At 37.2% G+C, this 13,327-nt stretch overlaps 1 long non-coding RNA gene across 3 annotated transcripts; it reads right to left on the reverse strand.

The window, feature by feature from the left end:
- Positions 1 to 1,823: 1,823 nt before the first annotated feature.
- LOC127503198 (uncharacterized) lies at positions 1,824 to 12,354 on the reverse strand. 3 transcript variants are annotated; one of them, XR_007927039.1, is made up of 6 exons: positions 12,228 to 12,354; positions 12,057 to 12,124; positions 3,258 to 3,336; positions 3,043 to 3,120; positions 2,264 to 2,320; positions 1,824 to 2,079 (listed from the first exon to the last, which is right to left on the reverse strand). It is a non-coding gene; the product is annotated as an uncharacterized LOC127503198 (long non-coding RNA). The 3 variants fall into 3 exon arrangements; XR_007927038.1 differs by having other exon boundaries at positions 12,057 to 12,151; positions 12,228 to 12,290; XR_007927037.1 differs by lacking the exon at positions 12,228 to 12,354 and having other exon boundaries at positions 12,057 to 12,218.
- Positions 12,355 to 13,327: the final 973 nt, after the last annotated feature.

The raw sequence follows: 13,327 nt of genomic DNA on the forward strand, positions 1-13,327 counted from the left end.
TCCCTGCAGCTGAAAAACACCCCCACAGCATGATGCTGCCACCACCATGCTTCACTGTTGGGACTGTATTGGACAGGTGATGAGCAGTGCCTGGTTTTCTCCACACATACCGCTTAGAATTAAGGCCAAAAAGTTCTATCTTGGTCTCATCAGACCAGAGAATCTTATTTCTCACCATCTTAGCAAACTCCATAAGGGCTTTCATGTGTCTTGCACTGAGGAGAGGCTTCCGTCGGGCCACTCTGCCATAAAGCCCCGACTGGTGGAGGGCTGCAGTGATGGTTGACTTTCTACAACTTTCTCCCATCTCCCGACTGCATCTCTGGAGCTCAGCCACAGTGATCTTTGGGTTCTTCTTTACCTCTCTCACCAAGGCTCTTCTCCCCCGATAGCTCAGTTTGGCCGGACGGCCAGCTCTAGGAAGGGTTCTGGTTGTCCCAAACGTCTTCCATTTAAGGATTATGGAGGCCACTGTGCTCTTAGGAACCTTAAGTGCAGCAGAAATTTTTTTGTAACCTTGGCCAGATCTGTGCCTTGCCACAATTCTGTCTCTGAGCTCTTCAGGCAGTTCCTTTGACCTCATGATTCTCATTTGCTCTGACATGCACTGTGAGCTGTAAGGTCTTATATAGACAGGTGTGTGGCTTTCCTAATCAAGTCCAATCAGTATAATCAAACACAGCTGGACTCAAATGAAGGTGTAGAACCATCTCAAGGATGATCAGAAGAAATGGACAGCACCTGAGTTAAATATATGAGTGTCACAGCAAAGGGTCTGAATACTTAGGACCATGTGATATTTCAGTTTTTCTTTTTTAATAAATCTGCAAAAATGTCAACAATTTTGTGTTTTTCTGTCAATATGGGGTGCTGTGTGTACATTAATGAGGGAAAAAACTGAACTTAAATGATTTTAGCAAATGGCTGCAATATAACAAAGAGTGACAAATTTAAGGGGGTCTGAATACTTTCCGTACCCACTGTACATTTACACACAAACTGACCTGAAACCACAACTTTCAGACACCATCTTTCTTTTTGTAGCTAAACTGTCATTAATGGAAGGCATATGATTGTGGGATATCAAAGGCAGTTAAGGATACATCTATGCTGCATTCAAAAAAATCGATCAGATGAAGGTATCTCGGGAGACAGGAAGTGAAGTTAACATTGGTAGCCTTCCTACCTTGGAATGCATCCAATTTTTAAAATTTTTCAGATGCCGGCAGTATGCAGTTGCGAGTGGATGTTGATACTGTTTCCTGTGCAATGATGTTAGCCAATCATAACAGTGGCTGCTTACTGACAAGCCTTAAAGGAGCCGCACCTTAAAAACTGATCATTTCAGACAGAGGGTCAGACTGAAGGTTGGAATTGATCGATTTTTTTTTTTTTTTTTTTTTTGTGCAAAAAACTTAAGTGAACCTCAAAGAACATATTAAAATAATTTTTAAAAATCCATGTCATGACCCCTTTAAGAGTAAATGTTACAAAATATAGTGAGGTTTATGCTTAATTCAATACATAAACAATATATCTATAATCTGAAGATGCTTTATATTGCATAAAGTTAAAAGTAAAAAAAAAAAACATTTTAAGGATATTTTACTGGATTAGATATTTAGTTATTCAAATATTTTAGATATTTGTATTGGAACACAAGAAACAAAATCCATTTCAGTGCACTTCAAATGTAAAATGTTACTTTTTTGAATATTATGACACAGTGTTTGTGAAAAGGCATTGTTAAATTTAATTTTATTGATATTTTACAAGCCATTACATGTATTAACCTACTAATATGAATTACACACACAATGCACTGTGATATCCAGGTCTGCATTTATTTCACAAACATCATCAGACTCATACAAATTCAAGAAGCTACACATGACTATTGTTAGTTTTCTTCTATGCTAACTAATCTAAGTAAAATCACAATTCCATAAACAGAGACACTGAATAACCCTCTTGTTATTACCCATAATTCCAGTTGATCTGTCTAAAGCTCAAAGGCCCGAAGTTTGAATCCAGCAATCATTTGAATTCCTCCGATGAGGCACTCAGTTCTGAGGTCTCCTATAAAATATACAAACCATTAGACACAATATAATCGAGAACAGCAAACACAAACATGAAGCAGCACATAATAAAGCAGCTCTGACAGCACAAGCAGGACCGACTGGTCTTGGGTCTAATCTTTGATCTCATTTTTCCAAAGTCAAGCTCTAAAGCGGTCCATAATCCGTCATTTCATGTTTACCTCTAGTTGCTCGGTTTCTGGTTTAGCCGGAAGAGATTTTTGTGGCGTATGAAAGGCCTGTGGCAGGAGGGCAAAAACGAAAGACTTTAGAATGCAGTAAGAGGATTTCTGAACATATGCACGTTTACTCAGCTATCTAAATGATGACATACGCTGTCCAAAAATGCCTATTATTCACCTGGGGCAACATTTTTATACAGCACATTTTAATACCTTAATTCCCTAAATAATAAATTATTATTATTATTATAAATTGTAATTATTATTAATTTCTTTCTTTTTTTAAATATTGATTTTTTTTTCTATGCACTCAAATAAAGGTAGATATACTTTGTATATTCAAAAAAATATAATAATACTAATAATAAAAGTATTAAAATGTTAAATATTAATATTAAAAGTTATTTTTAAGTATTATTATTATTATTATTATTATTATTATTAGGAATAGGAAAATTTTCCAAATGCCAATATGCATTCTAAAAAAGGTAGAGATACTTGTCCACAGTAAATCCACACACACACACACACATTTAGAGATTATTCGACCACATCACTAGATGGTGCTGGACAGCTGCTGAAATCTTTAGTAGAGTGACACACTGCTTATAAAAACTGAAAATTGAGACAGTTCCCTGCCCATTTAATCATCATCTCATTTGATGCACAAATGCCATACTGTCATCTTCATGTACATAAGGTGCATTAAAGATGTGTTAGAGGTGAACGTCAAATGAAATTGAAATGTGTGGGACATTAGCATTCTGCAGAGATATTACCTTTTTGGCTTGCTGTACCTCTTCTGTGGACTTGGATCTATTTTTCACTGTCTGTTTTTGTGGGGAGATACTGGATACCTTGGGGGAATGAAAATAACATGGGTTCAGACCGGAAAATCATCAGCTTTCACCAATGAAAAATCTGTATTTTCTATTAGGACCATTTCGTTTTTTTTTCTATGATGCTCTCAGCATTTGGTTCAGCCCCCACTCACTTTGTTCTCTGTCCTTTCCATGATTTTGGCTTGAGGAAATCAGCTGTCTCTAGGTAATGTAGTCAATGCTTTTGGTTATCTAAAAGTATGAAAGAGATGGAGAGCAACAACATTAGTCATTGTAATACTTCACAAAGATTAATATCACTCTTTTCTTTTCAGAGAATGTCACTCTGAATGTCACTCATTTGTTTAATAGGATGATAACCATAATTGGTCCACAGAGATTACGGGTCTTCTTTAGAAGCTTGCTTCACTTTCACAACTTTTTGTACCATGTCTCTGTGGAATATTTGTCACCGAACAAACTGATTCCAAATTGCTCCTGGCAGGAATCCCATGACAAGGTACTGTAGGCGTAGCTGAGAATGAGACATTGTTTTTGAGGTAAAGTAAAGCAGGAAAGACACCCTTGAAAGCAAATGTCAACCAAAAGCCTGAATTTGAATATCACAAAACAACATTTTTACATTTTCTGAAGAACGTGAGTGCTGTGCAAAAGTCACTACCATGATGATGAGATGTTGCTAAGGTATTGTGGATGGTTGCCAGGACATTTATGATATCCACCATATTTTTAACATAAGAGGGGGTGCAGCTATTTGTAACTTGAGGCTTCCGGTGTCATTCCCATTAAGTTATTTTAATTTAATGTCGTAATCATAAACTAATCATAAACAAATAATTGCACAAATAGTTTTTCATTTACTTTACTTTGTTATTCTTTAGTTATTTACATACAAGGATCAGGCATAACATTATGACCACTGACAGCTGAAGTGAATAACACTGATCTCTTCATCACGGCACCTGTTAGTGGGTGGGATATATTAGGCAGCAAGTGAACATTTTGTCCTCAAAGTTGATGTGTTAGAAGCAGGAAAAATGGGCAAGCGTAAGGATTTGTGCGAGTTTGACAAGGGCCAAATTGTGATGGCTAGACGACTGGGTCAGAGCATCTCCAAAACTGCAGATCTTGTGTGGTGTTCCCGGTCTGCAGCGGTCAGTGTCTATTGAAATTGGTCCAAGGAAGGAACAGTGGTGAACCGGCGACAGGGTCATGGGCGACCAAGGCTCAATGATGCACGTGGGGAGCGAAGGCTGGCCTGTGTGATCCGATCCAACAGACGAGCTACTGTAGCTCAAGTTGCTCAAGAAGTTAATACTGGTTCTGATAGAAAGGTGTCAGAATACACAGTGCATCACAGTTTGATGCGTATGGGACTGCATAGCCACAGACTAGTCAGGGTACCAACAGTGGGCACGTGAGCATCAGAATTGGACCACGGAGCAATGGAAAGAGGTGGCCTGGTCTTACATCTCGTGGATGGCCGGGTGCGTGTGCGTCGCTTACCTGGGGGAACACATGGCACCAGGATGCACTATGGGAAGAAGGCAAGCCGGCAGAGGCAGTGTGATGCTTTGGGCAATATTCTGCTGGGAAACCTTGGGTCCTGCCATCCATGTGGGTGTTACTTTGATACCTACCTAAGCATTGTTGCAGACCATGTACACCGTTTCATGGAAACGGTATTCCCTGGTGGCTGTGGCCTCTTTCAGCAGGATAATGCACCCTGCCACAAAGCAAAAATGGTTCAGGAATGGTTTGAGGAGCACAACAACGAGTTCGAGGTGTTGACTTGGCCTCCAAATTCCCCAGATCTCAATCCAATTGAGCATCTGTGGGATGTGCTGAACAAACAAGTCCGATCCATGGAGGCTCCACCTCGCAACTTACAGGACTTAAAAGATCTGCTGCTAACATCTTGGTGCCAGATACCACAGCACACCTTCAGGAGTCTAGTGGAGTCCATGCCTCAACGGGTCAGGGACTGTTTTTGGCAGCAAAAGGGGGACCAACACAATATTACGAAGGTGGTCATAATGTTATGCCTGATCGGAGTATAGCGGCAGTTGAATCAGAAGTCTCGCACATTCACAGAAAATAGTCTACTTCCACGTTCTAAACATTTTTTTGGTTCACCAGTTGATAATTTCCATATTTCTGATGGCTATATTCATGAAAAACAAAATGACTGATGCCTACATTGATATTCTTCAGCTTTGTGACCAAAATGCTGCTGAGTTTTATTACAGATTATTCACTAAATGTCACTAACTTTATTACTGTATAGTTTTTAAAGATGACCTATTATTCTTTTTCAAATATTTAAAGGGATAGTTCACCCAAAAATTAAAAGTCTTTCATCATTAACTCACCCTCATGTCATTCCAAACCCGTAAGACTTTCGTTCATCTTCAGAACACAAATGAAGATCTTTTTGATGAAATGTAAGAGCTTTCTGTTCCTCCATTGACAGATACACAACTACCACTTTTACACTTTAAAAAGTTCATAAAGAGATTGTAAATCTAATCCATATTAAAAGAGCGGTTTAGTTCAAATTTTCTGAAGAGACTCAATTGTTTTATATGATGAACAACAGATTAATTTAGGCTTTTATTCACATATAAACATACATGAACTTCTGCAAGAACCATTGAGGTTTGTTCACACGCATCAAGCAGGTTCGGTTGAGCTTCTGTTTATGTTCACTTATCAGTGTTTCAATTAAATCATATAAAGTGATCGTGTTTCTTCAGAAAATTTGGACTAAGCCGCTCGATCTCTTTGTGAACTTTTTGAAGGATCAATCTGGTAATTGCATAGACTGTCAATGGAGGGATAGAAAGCTGTCAGATTTCATTAAAAATATCGTCATTTGTGTTCTGAAGATGAATGAAAATCTTATGGGTTTGAAACAGCATGAATGTGAGTAAATGATGAGAGAATTTTCATTTTTGGGTGAACTAACCCTTTAACTTTCCTTACTGTAATGTTGCTGTTTGAGCTTGAAAAAGGTCTGCGAAGTTAAGAACAAAGTCACTCCAAAGGGAGTTATTCTTTATATCAGTAAGCACTGTTTCTGAACTCCCTGGAAAACCTTGATTATAGTCTTGAGTTTTCTTCTGGGAACGTACGTACATGTCACAATATCCCTCATTTAAATAATTACCACCAAAGGCATATGCAAAAAAGGGGGACGAGACCTGGTTGACAAACAAAATCAAGACTTTGTAAAAGGGCATAATATGGCCTATTTAAGAAACCATTTGCTCCAATAAAGTTCTCAAAATCTGGAGCAGAACAGTGAAGTTAATTTCTTCATGCTGTGTCACTGAATCATCTCAGTACAAAGGACCCACTTTACCAAAGCACCAAGCTTTTGAAGCAGAAATAAGCCTGCGACTGACTTAGGTATTTCTCTTTTTGCACTCATCATATCTGAAACTGCTTATGTAGAAATATTGATGTTTGCTGAATGCATTCATGAATGCCATCTTTGCTTCAAATAAATAATCTCTGTCCTCGTTCTGTTCATATGAAATGATTTAAACCTCTGTTGTTATTGACTGCTCAGAACCTTGACTGCATAAATGCCTTTAATAATCTCAGGCTCTGGCAAATAGGCTGACTGCATCTATTTGCTGTGTGCTTAGTATTTCCTTTCACTGATATGACTCATCAACACCTTTCAAAGCTCTTAAATTGCAAACACATGGTAGTGCAAATACTAACCAAGGCATAGACAGAGATTTTAATCACAACAGTAGAGGTACAATACAATATGACTAATAAACTAAGCAGTTTATAAAAACAGCACAATTCCATAGTACAATTCCTTTTAAAGGGTGCACATAAAAAAAATTGAATAAAGATGGGAAAATATAGATGGAATTAAGAATACATATGCAATACTGTTGTATATGTATATGGTTAGATGATACACAGACTATGTATTTTTCATTCTCATTTGTCAAGATAATTTAGGTTATATATATTCGGGTTATATATATATATATATATATATAGAGAGGCTATAGAGAGAGAGAGAGAGAGAGAGAAACATGCTTCATTCAAGCTCTTTCCGTTCCATTCGTGTTGCTTCTCACTCCCACTAAAGACGCTAAAGTGCCATATTAAGAGCTGCGAGACACGATTATTTTAACAACAGTAGCAGAAACACAGTGAGGGGGAAAAAAACAGTTAAAACACTTCCAACTGTTCAAACCAAGTTTGTGACAAGACTTTTTTTTTTTTTTTTTTAATCTACATGTAGCATTAGTCCTGTTAATCAGCATGTTAAAAGCATTTCATAATAAACAATGTTATAATTGGGAACATTCTTTGTATATGACAAGTAAAAACAATTAAAACTTTGAAATTCATAGTTAAACTTTGTTTTCTGCTCATAATGAGAGAGTTTTGATTATTATGTACATTGTTTGTTTTATAGCAAATAGCTACTTATTTTAAGCAAAATAAAAGTACTACTGCTGCCCAGATGGAAATGTATAACTATTCCAGAAAATTAAGGCTGGACCTCTTGGAACTTTTGAATACCCCTGCTCTAAATGTATATTCCATAAGTAAGCAATAAGGTACGAGAGGCTGTGCTGTATCGTGAATAAGTCACAGGCTGTTAGGCACGACGCGAAGCCTCAAGTACCTTATTGCTTTTATAAAATGGTTACCACACAATACAAATATTAAAGCCAAAAATATGTATCAGTGCAACTTTCATGAAGTAAACTTTAACTAAAAGCATTCCTTCCACCGGAAAAAAATAGTCCCTGACCTTGACAGCAACAGAAGTTACATTATTACGCCATTAGATGGCGGCAAAGACTGTCTTTATGAGTGTGTCAGTCAGTAGTGAAGACTTTTACATTGAAAAGACTGCATTGTTGCGAACACGGATCAAGACGCAACTGACAAATGCTTTGACTAGCATTGTCAGTCACGGGAAAACCTCTTAACTGTTAAAAGGACAAGATAATACATCGGACATTTAAAATTTTTTATTATGAACATAGGACTGACCTGAAGGCAAATGCTAAAATCTGAATGCAGGAAATAAACTCGCTCACTCGATCTCTTTCTCTCAATATTCTTCTACATAATACAGTAAGGACAGGAACTAACGGTTTTATAAATATAATAATAAAAAAAAATAAAATAAAATAAAATTATAATTATTTATGGAACATTAATTTTATAATATTAATAATTTATCATGTTAATATTAAAACATATCAGTTATATAAGTAATTTATTGTTGTCATTATTATTATTACATAAAAATTGTTTTAGAGGAACTATTATTTCACCCAGCAGGACACTTGAAATGTCATGTCAACTGGAAGAAGGACACCAGCTGAGGCGAGTCTGACCTCAAACATGAGATTGGTGCAAATGTCAGCACCTAGAAGACAGCAGACGGTGACTCATCAAACCATCATCCCTGCCTGCATGTGTATTTGCTGGCAGGAAAGAGACTATGAGGGCGAGATAGAGCTATAGAGATGAACAGATAGATAGATAGATAAACAGACGAGGGAAAGACTGTTCTAAAATGACATGCAAATACTGTACAAGAAGAAACATAATAAGAAAATGGCCTCCATTTTCAGCCCTGCATCTTAGTTGGGCATTTTGTGTATGTTCATAAACAGCATCCTAATCAGTATTCAATAGTTATTCCAAACAAGAGCACGGCATGGAAGCAGCGGTGTCCCTCCAGTGTGGGTTTAGATTACAGAGACCCCAGTCTCAAAATGTGATTTTTCATCTTTCAAAACAGAGAAGGGTAAACTTTGTGCCTGTTCACAGTGTTCTGGAGAACATTCAGAATGGTTACAACCACACTGTTGAGTTTGCTGCTGAATAATGGAAAATGATTAGCTTGACTCATTCAAGTTGTTTGACCTCACCTTTTAATGATACTGAATCATTCACACTGTTTGAAATTGTCTTTGTTGTGTACTTTATATCTCTGTGTTATGAAGATTTTACTGGCAGATCAAGATGAGTCAAAATAATTATGTTCCATAAACCAAGCCAACTAAATCTAATGATTCATCTCTAATCATGTTGCGCACAAACTCTGAAAGAGTTTAAAATGTTGTAAACAGATAAAAGATATCTATTAAAATAATCACAGGAAATCAGTTTGATGGGAGTCACTTCTTGAAATTTATCTCAGTTCATCCAAAGTAGTTTTGGCAGTGTCTTTAGTGTCAGTACTGAAAAACTCTTAGTACATTTTAACAAGCAAAACTATAAAAATCTGTAATAATATACACATCCTATGATTAATTTGGCTAATTTGAATGAAAACTGTGGGAAATGCAGCTGTGTTGTTTGGCTATATTGTGAGGCCAATTGTCACCAAGATAGTAAAACATGAAATCACCTACATTATGGTGACTGATATTCAGTGTTGGCGAAAGTTACTTTTACGAGTAATGCATTACAATATTGCAACATGTTCTCCAACCAATACGACCATATAGGTCGTTTGTCACTTCCCTGAAATACGACCCAGAGGAGCGTTTACTAAAGTTGCGCCCCTATCGACAACAGGACACTTTGATTTTAAGCATTGTTCCCTTTTATCTGCGTCATATTTCGGGTTTCGCGTAGCTCATTTGCCAGAGCATTAGGCCTACAATAACAATATGCAATCATGTGATCATGCAGTCGTCGGTTTGATCCCAGGGAACGCATGTGCTCATAAGGAGTATATGCACTATAAATCACTAAGGGTAGGTTTAGGGATGGGGTGGGTGTAGTCGTTTATTAAAAAAAATGAGTTTTGCTAAATGGAAATAGGAGAAATGGTGTAAAAACTCCACACATTGTATTTAAATGAACACGCATTTTGATTGGTAACGACAGTCATACGTCATTTCATGACAACAGACGTAACACGACACCGTCATTATTTTTACACCAGCTAGAGGGCGCATGACTTTTAAACGTAAATATAGGTCATTATAAGGTGCTTGAAAAACGACCTATAGGGTCGTTTTTTTTGGAGGACAGTACTTTTTATGGAAAGTAATGTGTTATGTTACTTTTGCATTACATTTTTTGGAGTTTGCATGTCACTGTTTTTATTCATTTTGAGGAATACTGAATCTGTTTTTGTGCAAGTCAGATAAGTAAATGCTCACATTTAGTCTAGAACTACAATAAATATCATGTTCACACAGCACACACGCCTCTGCACTTACAATTTTTCTCAACATGTGGACAGGAGAGCTGTCAAAACAAAGTAATCTGCGTTACTTATTTGAAAAAGTAACAGATATTTTCCTGTAAATTTAAAAGTAATGTGTTACTTTACTAGTTACTTGGAAAAAGTAATCTGATTACGTCACTCGCGTTACTTGTAATGTGTCCCTAAGGTCCTGTTTACACCTGGTGTTAAGATATTTTGGTCGATTGGATCACATGTGGATGATACTAAATACAGGGTACATTTACACAACAACGATGTACTAAAATGTTTTTCCTTTGCATTTTTCACGTAAAGTTGTCCACGATGTCAAAACGATCCCCGTTCACACGGATCCGCAAAAATGACTAAAAATGCTGTATTATGCTGCCAAACCAGCAGTTGGCGATAATATTTGTAAAGAAACACTACGCACCTATAGACTGTACACGTAATACACATGTGCATGGCGTCACAATTTTCACAAATTCGGGTTTTTGTAGTTTACACAGAGATGATAACAGTGTTGTATTCATATACTTTGAAACCCATTTTCAAAAGTTTGTGTTTTCAAACAGGTTAAAACGTTTTGAGCTTGTCGACTTTTGGCCACTTCCAGAGGTAGTCAAAAACACATTCGACTGGATTGCCTACGTACAGGCCAGAAACTAAAAACTTTTTATGCGTTTTGGCTGTTCATTTACACGACAATGGAATTACGTGTTCAGTCTATAGGCGCCGTGTTACTATACATCGCCACCTACTGGCCTGGCAGCATAATACAGCATTTTTAATTGTTTTCTTGGATCCGTGTGAACGGGGATCTGTACACAAAAAAAGCGAAGAAAAAACTTTTCCATTTTTAGTACATCGTTGTCATGTACACATACCCATAGTGTAGACGTTCATGTGGTCAAATGTGTTCGAACAGCCACAAAAGACTGCTAACATGTAAACATTATTGGAAGCGCGCTAGCCAGATGGGATTTAAACATTGACAGCTGAAGACCCAAGTTTGTCCAAGATGAAAAACCTACCAAGCACAATGTTCTCTCACCATTCCTGATTTCTAACATGCACTCACTGCATTCAGAATGCGTTCATATGTAAACTACATGAGCTTATTTCATCCATTAGATCGAAAGATCTGAAAAAGCCCATACATTTACCCGCCCATAGACCCTCCCCTCAAAAAAAAATCAGTACAGAAGTGGTTGAAAGTGGACAAAAGAGATGGATTAAAACACCAGGTGTGAACGGGAATGTGCCTCCATCGTCTACTTGTGATCCAATTGACCAAACCTTAATCTTAATCTTAATCTTAATACCAGGTGTAAACAGGGCCCAAGATGGAAAACAATAACATGAAAAATTATGCCTTAATGAAACTGAAAAGGGTTATGTGTAGGGTTGGGAACATATCATTAGCTCAGCATTAAAAACAATAGAAGATAATGGAAAGTCCCTAACGTGAAAGAAAAACAAGAATGTGAGTGTGTGTGTGTGTGTAGCAGACTCTCTGTTCTGCTTCTGACACACACACAAACACACACACACACACACACACACACATACACACACAGGGTTAAGATAACATCAACATCCCATTCTAAAAAATAATTACAATACTTTATAAATAAATTCAGCTAAAAATAAAAATATGGTGCGTATCCTGTAATAAGCATAACAAAAGATAAAAGACATTACGTATTAGAGTTCGTTAAAGTAGTCTTACCTTGCAAAACCTGTTGATATTTCAGTGTATACTCATTGAGGACAGACACACAGTCGTGCGGCAATGTTCTGTTTGAAAAAGAACACAAAATGGACCTTTGCAAATGAGTTAGAACAGTAACAATTGAATCCTCAGAAAGACACGCTCAGTGATGTAAGCCAGAATCCTCACCTCTTAGATTCGCCTCCCTCCCTTCACTCTTCTTTCACTCTCCCTGCCTTCCCATCCCTCCTCTCATTCTCTCTCTTTTTTTTTTTCTTTCTATCTGTGCCTCAGCTTGGGGGCTGGTCATCTGATTGAGTCTGATTACTTCGCTACATGCCGTCCATTCAGAGGCCATAAATATAACGTCCCTGATGAAGACTTTCCAGAGGACAAGGTGCACTAGGGGAAAATGTGTGTGTGTTTAGTCTCTCTGTGTTATTAAAGCCTAGGGAACCATCAAGCTTACGAGCAGAATACACTCCATGCATTAGCTCCATCTCCCTCCCTGCCTCTATTTTACCTCCTTCCATTTCTGTCATTCTCTCTTTATTCACCCTCGGGGCAGCTGCATGTCTTCAGAAGACACACCATGAGTGAGTGAAACTCAACAAACCTTGAATCTACAATCAGAACCCCATCCATTATCAATCTTTTAAGCCATTAAATCACAAAAATTAAAACTAATGGTATATCATGGTCTTATTGTGGATAATTCATCAGTAGATGTGTAGAAGTGAAATAATATCTTCATAATCTTTCAACAAAATGTAATCGCTTGAAACAACCTCTGAAATGTTTCCAGTTGAAGTCACTTGGTTTAAAGGTACACTATGTAACTTTTTTTCAGTCAATACATCATCAATCCTTCTTCCAAAACGTGTTGTCTAACCCTGATTTACTATGGTAAGCCTATTATAAATGTTTATATTTTAAACATTTCATTGGAAATTGCATACATATGTCACTTGCCAGTCTCATCATATCCGTAAAGAGTGAAAATTTGCTACTTTGAGTCTTCAGTCTTCGTAAAGTCTTCAGCTAGCCAGCTTAAGATCCATTTCCATCTAAACTGATAATGTCTATTAAAGGGATAGTTTACCCAAAAATGAAAATTACCCCATGATTTACTCACCCTCAAGCCAAGTATATGATGTTCTTCTTTCAGACGAATACAATCGGAGTTATATTAAATAATGTCCTGGCTCTTCCAAGCTTTAGTGAATGGCAGTGAATAGAGGATGAGATTTTGAAGCCCAAAAAAGTGCATCCATCCATCCATCATAAAA

This window comes from Ctenopharyngodon idella, chromosome 21, assembly GCF_019924925.1.
Source record: "Ctenopharyngodon idella isolate HZGC_01 chromosome 21, HZGC01, whole genome shotgun sequence".
In the NCBI taxonomy this organism is placed as follows: domain Eukaryota; kingdom Metazoa; phylum Chordata; class Actinopteri; order Cypriniformes; family Xenocyprididae; genus Ctenopharyngodon; species Ctenopharyngodon idella.